The sequence below is a fragment of the Vidua chalybeata genome, chromosome 6 (assembly GCF_026979565.1).
Source record: "Vidua chalybeata isolate OUT-0048 chromosome 6, bVidCha1 merged haplotype, whole genome shotgun sequence".
Taxonomy (NCBI): Eukaryota; Metazoa; Chordata; class Aves; order Passeriformes; family Viduidae; genus Vidua; species Vidua chalybeata.
In genome coordinates this window covers 7,224,199-7,235,030 of record NC_071535.1, presented here as the reverse complement: position 1 = coordinate 7,235,030, position 10,832 = coordinate 7,224,199, and positions in this window count along the sequence as shown.

The following is a 10,832-nucleotide window of genomic DNA, read 5'->3' as shown; positions in this document are numbered from 1 at the left end:
CAGATGAGCTCATAGCACACATTCTGTGCTACCAGGCCATGGCCTCTTTCCTTCTGTACCTCTGCCCTCCTGCACCACGACCCATGGACAGCTACCTCTGCACTATAGAGTTTTGGAGGGAAAGCCAGGGTGTCATCTAACTCCATGTAATTCCACTGGGTAGCTCATGCATGGTTTTCAACTTCTGATTTGCCACAGGATCACAACCCATCAGTTTTCCACCATCCACAACGCTGCCACTTCAGCCTGTCACTGCCACATAATTCCCCCTAAGCGACATCTCCTCCTGGGTGTAAGGTTTTATACTAGAAGAGGTCCTGAGAGACTGAAATGACAAAAACTAATCAGCTCTGAGGAGATCTGGGAGAGCAGCAAAGTGCTGATCAGGACATTCACCGATATAACACTGTCAAGTCTTCTGGGAAAACTTCATCAGAATGGGAATCTTAATGTAAACAAATGACTACTTCTGGATTCTTCCAGCCCAGCGGGCCAGAACAGGTAAATATCTACTATCTCAGCATTCCAGCAACTATCAGAAATGCACAGATAGGTTTCAATCATGCTTAATAATTAACAGTAAGGAAGGGTGTTTCAAGTATTGTGTTAATCAACAGGTGCTAAAGGAATATGACTTTTTGGAGGCAAAGTTTGGCATGGCAGTCAAAATTTTCCATACTAGAAAGCACAGAAACACAATCAGCAAGATCACTTTCTTGCTTTAAGTCTCAATATTTGAACAAATGAGTCACTGATACATGCTTCAGATATTCCTACGCTAAAACTAGATTATAAGTCATATGTATGAAATCCACTCCTGTGCTATAAGCTCCCTGTGACAGCTTTTTCCAAATACTGACCTAGAGAATGTCTGGTATGTTCAGACTGATCTAAGAAGTCTGGATTTTATATTCATGATCCCAATTTATAAGCGAATGTCACACAAATGGACTTGTCTCAGCGCTGAGAAGAAAGAACTAGGGAAAATGCAGCAACAGAAAAAGCTTTGCTGATCCATTGGCTGAAGAAGTCAAATTTCATCACATGTATGTTCCATTGCTTTAGTAAAGGGAAAACATGGATTTTTCTGGCAGCATGTGAGTATAAAATCTGAGTATAAAATAAAATCTGAGTATAAAATAAAGAGTTCATGACTGAAACTGTTAAATATGCACTATTCATTAGTACATGCAGAAAGAAGTGTAGAAAAGAGCTGTTATAGGTGCTCTAATGACTAAGATAAGGGTCTAAGATTCAGGAAAGCTGGATATAATTGCAGGCTCTGACACAGACTTTCCTTATGACCTTGGGCTACTCACCAGATACTGCCAACCCCAAGTTATCCAGCTATACAATGAAGACATGTTTAATTCAAGCCCCCCACTCCATTTTGCTTGGTTCTCCTATAATGTTACACAGAGACATGGACCAAGAGGGAGATTTCTTTGACTACAAGGGAAGGGAGGGATGAGGTGTAAGAATCCTCTCAGAGATGAATTTGATTTGATCCAAGAAACAAACAAAGCACAACTCTGGCAAGCCTGGGGGCTGAAGGAGATGTTTCATCCATGCAGGTGGCATGGAGTTGGAGCTGGAGGACACAAATTGCTGTTGGGAGCATTAGCACTGTAGGGACAACAGAGCCACCTGGGAGGGGGGTGTAGGTTTCACTATCAAAGCCAAACTCATCTCATTTGACTTAATCAGAGCTACAATGATTTGCATCAGAAAAACAGCTGGTTCTGAAACAAAAATAGCTCCTTAGTCAAGGGAATATTCCAGGGATTGAATCATCTTTAGCAAAGGAGAGGGGCTCAGTGTCAGAGAGCTTGACAGGGAACATGGGAAAAGCTAACTGACCTTTATGGAGAATGTCAGCACAGGGAACCAAGGCTTAATCCTCAAAAAGCCCTGAGGTATCACTCTCATTGGTGCCAGGAAATTTGTGCCACTCTAAACAGGCAGGCACGCTTACCAACAGAGCATACAGATCCAGATGCTGTGTGTGCCTTGATTATTGCATAATATTACCAAGTAGGACTTTTTTAAAACCTTTAAAATGCCCTACTCAAAGAAATCCAGCTTCATTTTTCAGAGGTCAGTAAAAGAACCATTTCTTTGATGCAAGTATTAACTGAGCCTGTTGAATCTGCTCTCTCACAGAATCAATTCTTTCCTAAAGAAAGTAAAATGATATGTTGTCAGACACAATGAATTTCCTTTTTGCCAACCTGGAATACCATCACTAGAGCACTGAGTGAATTGATCTGGGATAGTTCAGGAAGTACCTTTAAAAAGTGCAGTATCAACAGCTTTGCCTCGTAAGGATGAGGAGCCCTTGACATACACAGATCTCCAAATTTCCTATAAACTTACCTGATTCCTTGTAAAACATTTTAATTCTCTGGGCAAAACCACTAAGCCTTTATGGGGATGCCTTGGTGACTTGCCTTTTTGAGCTCCATCTCCCTCCTTCTGTTTCTTTTCCAGGTAAGAGCAAGTCAAGAATTACAGAGTTCTCTGGTTCACTGCTGTCATCCCTGGACACTTTGCCACTGATAGGGATCAGCTCCTGCATTTTGCTCACCACTCCAAGTGCCATTGCATGGAGAATTATTGACATCACCACCGAGGGGGCTATAGCTGTGTGAGTATAAATAAACACAGTGCTAGGAAAAGACACTCGAGGATAAATAGCAAAGGTAGTGCATTGTGTGAGACCAAAATAACTCTGTGCTGTTCACTGACAGAACCTTCTGCTGGCTGTTTCCAGCCAGGGCCTCTGTCTTCTCCTGAAAGGCAAAAAGCATGTGTGGCTTCAGAAGCCATGGGGCCCCTCTCTGTCCCTCCAAGATGGTGACATTGAGAGGCTGGGACCCACTTATGAGTACACTGCAAGTAGCAGTGCTGGATATCCAACATCTGCCAACATTCCCAGAGATGTGAAGATCCCAGGTAAATTAACAACACCTGTATGGACTCTTCTTTCTCTCCCTTCCTTGCAGTCACAGGGTCTCTTCAGCAGCCCTCTCTGGCAGGGTCCAGTTTTGGGGTTTCACCCATGCTCTGTACCCCCAGAGAAGGCTTATGGATGGCACAAGGGAACTAAAACATACAAATGATCTCATTGAGAGGCGGAAGCATGACAGAAAGTTTAGGGCTAAGTCAACTGGTGTATGTTCCCTCAATGTATCTCATCAATTTGGGTGAGAAGGTCTTTGTGTGCTTGGGTCTGTGAGGGGAGAGAAGGATGCAACGGGTCCATTATGTCCATGTTTTGATGCAGTGGGGGGCTTGAGTGAGAGCCAGGGGTCTGTTCTGGACCAATTAAATACCAATTTGATCCTACACTAATGGGTGCTGAAAGAGCCACACTCCTGGCATGTGACTCCATTGATATTAATGCATCAAGGACGAGCTTGGCTTGGATGATACCTCAGATGAGAACCACAGAGAAATATTTTGTCAAAACACAATACGTGGACAAGTTCCTGATCTTCAATGGAACTGACAAAGATTCACATTTAGAACTCACTGGAAAGCTAAAACTATGTTTTGGCATTTATAATGGTGTTTGTAAATGTCTTCTTAGCACTTGAATTATGTTATTTTACTCTACAAAGTTACTATTCCACTGATTCATTTTTTCTTTGTTTGTTCTATTTTAAACTAGAACATTCTGGAGAAATCCAGAACTCAAAGCCAATTCATCAGTTTTGCTCACCCTGGTACAGCAATGTTTATTTTGAACTGAATCTTTTAATGATCTCTTCCAAATACAAAATAATGAAAGAAAGACAGTTCTTATCCTGCATTAGTTATTGTATTACATGTAAGCCCTTTTAAGCAGTAAATTCCTCATGATATTAAAGCTAGATTCCTGGATTTTTACCTGACTTTCTTCTTTGCTACCAGCCTTCTGCTCAGTGTAGTACATCAGTTTTCCCTTTGAAAATAATGTCTCCTCTTTAGTGGTATTTAGTCACAACAGTCAGGTATTTCAGACTGTAAAGAGAAGGTCAAAAATTTAAAAATAATATAGTTCTAGTCATGCCAAGGGGATAGTAACAGCAATCAATCCCTCTTTGGAAATGAAATTAGAATAGCACAGAAAGCAATTATTTCAATGCAGATCTGCTCTCAGCTAGGTTCCTCACCTTTCTGTAGTCACACAACTTCTGCTGAAAAATTATACCTGGGATATTTGGACTGTCATTAACCAATAGTTCAGACTCAACATTACGAAGAAGTACTACTCTTCAAAGAGATGACCTAAATTGTCTATTTCATTTCTTATAGGCACATGCAACTTTGTCCTGCTTAAAGTTACATTCTCACTACAACATTAAGCTCAGTTCTTAATGGGTTTTGCTCAACCAGATTTCATAATCCACAGAGATGGTTCAGAAATACTGTGAGTTTTGCTCCAGGACATTCATGGCTCCATGTACTCAATCAGCAGGGGATGCAGTGTCTTGCTTGTCCAGATACACATCTGCTGCTTCAGGCCTGGAAAATCTGTTCGTGCTTCCAGCCAGAAGTCTCCAGAGGATTAAGTAGCCTCCAGCAAAACTCTTCTGCAATAGTGTTGAAATAAAAATTGTTAACATGTCCAAAACACTGATTAAACCCAAATTAATCCTGAAGCAGTTATGGCAGCCCTTCTGCGCATATGAACCTGCTGAACCAGCAACTGTGCAACATCTGAAGCAGCAGCCATTCAGGGACAAAGTAAAAGCATAACAAGAAATCCATGGTCTGCTTGGGGTGTGTTTCAGAGAGCTTGTCTGCTGCTAACTCCTAAGTGGCAAGTCCTTCACTGCACTCTGCTGCCATTGGAACCTCTGCCAGCTCAGTGAGACAAGAACAGATCCACTATCAGCTGCCTCAGCTGATCATGTTGATGTAAATTCTGTTTCAGAGAGGTCTCAGCCCACTCGGGACTCTTATTAATCTGTTAGGGACTCATTAAGTCCTTCACCAACACCTTGAGCGAGCACTGGGAAGTTCAGGCCAGGAAGTCCTGCAGTACCTACAGCACACCTCAAGGGTGGCAGATTAGAGTGGAGCAGCAGGGAGTGCTGCTTAAACCCTGTAATCCTCACAACCACAGGTCAGAGTCCTTCCTGACAGCTCTGGTTCCTGGACCACTACTACTACCACCACCCTCTCATTTAGATTCCCATGTCACGTGGGTGATCTGGGGGCTCTGTGGCATTTAGGACATGCTACATTCAATGTTGCATAATTTAAGGCACATTTCCAGGGAATTCAGCAGTGGAATTTTCTTGGTCTTCCTTTCACTACTAATGCACCTATAGAGGCCCTTCCTGTTGCTCTTCCCATCATCACCAGCTGTCAGCTCAAGCCCAGTTTTGGCTTTCTTAATCCCATCCTGTGTAGTTCTGCACTGCTCCTTGATTGCCTGTCTCTGCTTTCCCCTGTTACGTGTTTTCTAGTCAGTAGTTTTCTGCCTGCACTGCCTTCTTAACCTCCTGCATGACAGCAGGGATCATGCCTGGGCTTTGAGGAGATGGCCCTTCCACTCTGAACATCCCTTTACTCTTCCCAGCAATATCCCATAACAAGCTGCTTGCTCGTTTCCCGAACAAGCCACAGTCTGGTGTTCTGAGCCCAGGGTCATTTTTCTGCTATTCACCTATCTCTGCTTTCTCATGGTCTTAAATTCTACCACTTCTTGGTCTCTCCAAGGCTGCCATTGACCATCTCAACCCCAAACATTACTTCCTTGTTTGTGAGTAGTAAATCAATCAGAAAATCCCCTACTCAGCATGGCCAGAACCTGTGTCAGGAAATCATCCCTGACCCACTCCAGAAATCTGGATTTCTTGTCCTACTGTGTTTCCTGCTCACCAGGTTTTAGATCAGGCAGTAAATCTTACAAAAGCTAGAGCTTGAGACAGTGACACTTCTTCCACTAGTGAGAGAAGGCTTCATCTGTTTTGTCTTCTTGGCCAGGTGATCTGTTGCAAATGCTTACCACGATGTTCCCGGTGTTGGCCTTCCCTCTGCTCCTGGCCATCACACAGTCCATAGCAGAATTCCAAGCATCTGGGCTGCTCCTCTCTGTGTAGAGCATAACTGCCTTTCACATCTCACCCTCCTCCTTCTAAAATGCACATATCCTCCCATCACAGCTTCAGCTGTTAGAGCTCTTACAGTGTCTAAGTACAAAGGAGCAATGGGTGGGTCAGTACCCTGCCTGTCCAGGTCTGCAATACTGTGACACTGTGTCTCCCAATCCAGTCAATATGGAGATCCAGGCACCATCTGGATCAGCAAGATGACTTGCTGAAACACCTAAATTAGATGGTGCACCTTCATCTCTTGATTATTACTCTGCAAAATGATAATAATAGCCTTGGGGCAAGGCTTTAATCCACAATCCCCACACATCCCATTATAGTTACAAACACACCATGCATACTCAGTCAGGCTCAGTAGAAAGAATAACTATTCTTTTCCAATGTAGTAAAGACAGATGAACAATGGAAGAAGCCCTCTCAAAGATCTAGTTTCCATTTCCTTCACAAAGTCAAAGACTTCCCTGCTTGCCCAGATACAGTCATGGTTGATGTGCTTTTGCTGGCTTCAGATAGGAGAGAAAAAAGGAAGGAGCCAACAGAAGGGAACCCATTTGAGGTCAGACCTCATAAGGACCAGCAGACTTGGGAATTTGTGTCCAGAAGTGACTTGTTTGTGTTTGTTTCTACTGTATTCAAGGAAAGGGGAAAAGCATGTTTATTCTACTGTAAATAACAAGATCACAGAGAGAAATACACTACATTTGCACGAGCATCATCTCTTCCAAATAGAAAGGCTGTCACAGGTGACAGCATATTTACAGCCTGTTTATTGAGCCTTAGTATGGTCTCTTTCACATGGAAGAATAATTAGGGAAAGAACATCTTGAAATTCTTCAAATTGCAATTTGGTGTCTTTCCTTCAAGCTGTAAAAATCTCATTGCAGATATTTACAATTCAGTTTGAGCCACAGGAGCTGTATCTTGTTTGTGTTTTGTCCTTCCAGTGCAGTTTCTTTAAAGGATGAAGGTCTTAGTCCCAGCCAGCACAGGAGCACATATCACCAACATTTGGAAGCAGGAAAATCCAGAAAGGAAATCCAGATTTTAAGAAAATCCAGATTGACAACCTCTCTTTCTGCAGCAAATCACTGCCTGATCCAGTTTCCACTTCGACTGCTGCTCTTTCCCACAGTACACCTGCAGGTAAAAAAGTAATACAAACAACACACCCATTCCCAGGTGAGGAGCAAGTGAGGTGATGGTGCAGCTGTGTCTGTACAAAGGAGCTGCTAATGGTCCTCCTTGAGTGGAGGAGGTTGGTTGGTTGGTTGGTTGGTTGGTTGGTTGGTTGGTTGGTTGGTTGGTTGGTTGATGCAGTTCTGGTTTTGAGAGGGTAAAGGAGACAAGCACGGAATAAACAGGAGCAGTGAGAAGCATCTTTAGAGCTCTGTCAAAGAGTGCTTTGTCTATCTCTGAGGGGAACTAAAGGGATGAGCTAAAAATATTTTTACCCCCGGGCAGAGAGGAAACACTGGTGGGATCAGGAAACACAATGGCGTCTTTAACTGCTGCAGCACCCAGTGAGTCCCCATTTTTAGGGACAAAAGCCACATTCCTTAACACATATAGAAATGTTAGTTCACTGGTCTCACTAGAGCTTAGCACTACTAAAATGTCTCTATGATTACAAGCAAAAATGGACAAATACTGTTATTTTGCTGATGAAATGCTGGGGTTTTTTTTTCAGAAAAATGCGCTGTTCAGACTGCCTTGGTATTCCATCTATATTAGTACTGGCCTCTAAGAGGACAAGAAGAACAGTCTGAACCAAACAGACTGGAGACAGGGAACCTGCAGGACCTCCAGGTCCTGCCGTGCTGGCTCACAGAGAACCTGCTGAGCACAATGGGTGCTGCCTTCATAGGCTGCTGCTCCAAACCCACTTGCAATACAAGTAAAATGGACTGGAGCGCACTTCACTTTTTTCCATACCTTAAGAAACCCAACTACACATGATGGTCACCCCAAATCCAGCTGCCTTCCCTTGCTACACTGCCCCCTTTCTCACAGCTGCAAAGTCTGAGACTCCCAAGGACAGAGTTTCCTTAATTAATCACCAGGCAGAATGTTTTTTTCTTTTCTCTGTCTCTTTTTCCATTTCTGAGTTGCAACATTTCCTGCCAACATTCTGCTTGGAATTAATTTCTACAACAGAGCCATATAACTTCTGAAAATAGATACTTACACTGGAAAGCCTGACACACCCTATATGGAGCCTGTGAGCGGCAGAGCCATAATCAAAAGAGAGTCAAGACACTAGGCCGTGCTAGCAGCATTCAATTAGGCTCTGAGCAAAGCAGCCCTAAGAGAAGAAAGTAAATGGGAACTCTGTAAACGTCCCCAGGCGCTTTTCATCACTCAGAGGCATTTCAGTTCTCTTTAGGGTGACCGTAGCTCAGGAGAGTTATTCCAGTACAGCTGGTATGTTCAGAACTCCTTGAAAAATAAAAATTCTCGGAAATAGCCAGCTGTTGTGATTTCCTGATATGAAACTGCGTGTAAAACCTATGGGAGAAAGAAGCCAGTAGTCATATGATATGTCTGAGCTCTGCCTATCATTAGCAAGGGTGGGTTTTTCAGAATTAAATTCTCCTGGGCCAAATAACAGGAGAGTGATAAATAAAGCTTGTCAACTGCCCTTTCTGACTCACTCTCTCCTGCTCAAGGGTGACTCACTGTCATATGTGAAAGGCTGCCAGGTCCTCCTTGCATGCTGAAACAAGCATGGGTTCTGTGTTAGACACATATTACCTCAGAAAAAGTAGACACTTGCTGCTGAGAAGGCAGCCCTGGAAAGGACTCTGCTGACTAAAGGACCTGAACTTCAAGGTATTTCTCAATCCTTTCTGAAAAGTTCAAGGTTGTTGTTAGATTACCACAGAAAACTTAGATGCAAAGCCATGGCTGAGGACTTGGCTGGTGAGTGCAGTGTTTTAAACCATGGCTTACTAGGACCATGAAGCTTTACCAGGTAACTCCTATGGAGTGAGCCAGCCAGCACGTTCTAGGTGCAGACAGAAGTAACCAAGACCCTGCCTGGTCTAGAGCTGCCTTTTGTCCAAGGAAAATGGCATGAAAAAAAGCAGTCCCTTGTTGCTCACTATTTCATGGGGCTGCTCCCTCAAGGAGCCTGTGAGGAGCCTGCAGAGGGGCAAACAAAGCACGTTGAACATCATCTCTGAGTGTGAGTAGCTCACTGAGTGTTCCTGAGCTGCACCAGCAGCTGCTCGGCACCCCTTCCTCTCTGCACTGACAAGGACCTTGCAGGTAAGTGGCCGCGCACAAAAAGCTTGTTTGCACCCAGGAGCTTTGCTGCCTACGTGAGTGTGTGCTCCACCCTTTGGTCTCCTCCTGTCATCCTGGGCCCACCGCTGGCCAAGTGCGCAACTCTGAGAAATCTCTGCCCCAGGCACTAATAACAAATCCCAGTTATTAGCACATACCACGGTCTGCATTGCCCTGCAGACAGGTGGCAAAGGACACCTTGCCCTTGTACTCTTTCGAAGGCTCCGTGCACTGTCTGTTGCTGTGCCGTGACAAAGCAAGGTGCTTTTGCAAGGACAAGCGTGCTGGGATGTCAACTGGCAGGTCCCAGAGGGCCCTGTGCTGCAGCTAGAGGGACACAGCTGCACCTGTCCTTTCGCACACAGAGGACTCCTAATGCAGGAGCTGACAGGTTTCTCCCAGGACTAAGAGGAGAAGATGTTCCATAACCTTCCTAGCTCCAGGTATTGGCCAATATCTTTCTGCATCATGTAGAAACCATGCTGCCACAGGGCAGTGATAGCAGAGCTGCCTCCTGCATGTTCTGCCAGGTGTGCACCATCCAGGAGTCACCTGTGCAGCTGGGAAGGACACTCGCACGTGCTTTGGCCCAGAAAACCTGCAGCTGAAGCCCCATCTTAAGGTCTCACTGTTGGGAGTCCTGGATGCTGAGAATTTTAAACTTTCTGTTCTGAAGGGCACAGACCTGCAAGAAAATACTATATTTGACCTGAGGCCATGGAGAAGGCTTCCAAAATTGATTGATAGCACTGGGATTATGGGTGTGTATCTTGATTAGAAGTGTGTAATATCACTGGGCAGAAGACTTAGAGTTTAAGGTTTTAGAATATAGCAATATATATGGGGCAAGATGGAGGTTTTAGGGCAGCGGCTTGTTGTTCTTCTTTACCTTCTTCTTCCTTCTTCTTCATGGGTGATATTTTGTAATTGGACAGAAAAGTCCACATTGTGGACTTTGATTAGTTATTGGGTTAAAAGTAAAAATATTTTAGGTGTCATTGCTAGGTGTCATAACTATCCATTAATTGGATAGTTTAGCCTTAAAAGACCTTGTTACAAGAGATAGTTAGCCATTTTTTGCCTTGTTAGTAGAATGCTGTAAAACTCACCACTTGTAATATAGATAAGAAATAAACACCTAAGCCTGAATGCAAAATATCGTCTCGAAGACTTCAATCCCAACCTTGACAGAGGAAGAAAAAAGAAGCCAAAAACCAGCATCTCACCACCATTTTTCAGATCATATGATTGCTAACCTGTCTGCCCGGAATGAAGGTATAACCTAGAAATGTTAATTTTGAATGAAATCACAGAATGGTTTGGGTTGGAAGGGACCTTAGAGATCATCAAGTTCCAACTCCCCTGCCAAGGGCAGGGACCCCTTGCTCTAGACCATGTACTCAGAGAATAAAGAGTGCACCATCATTTATATGAGGAAGA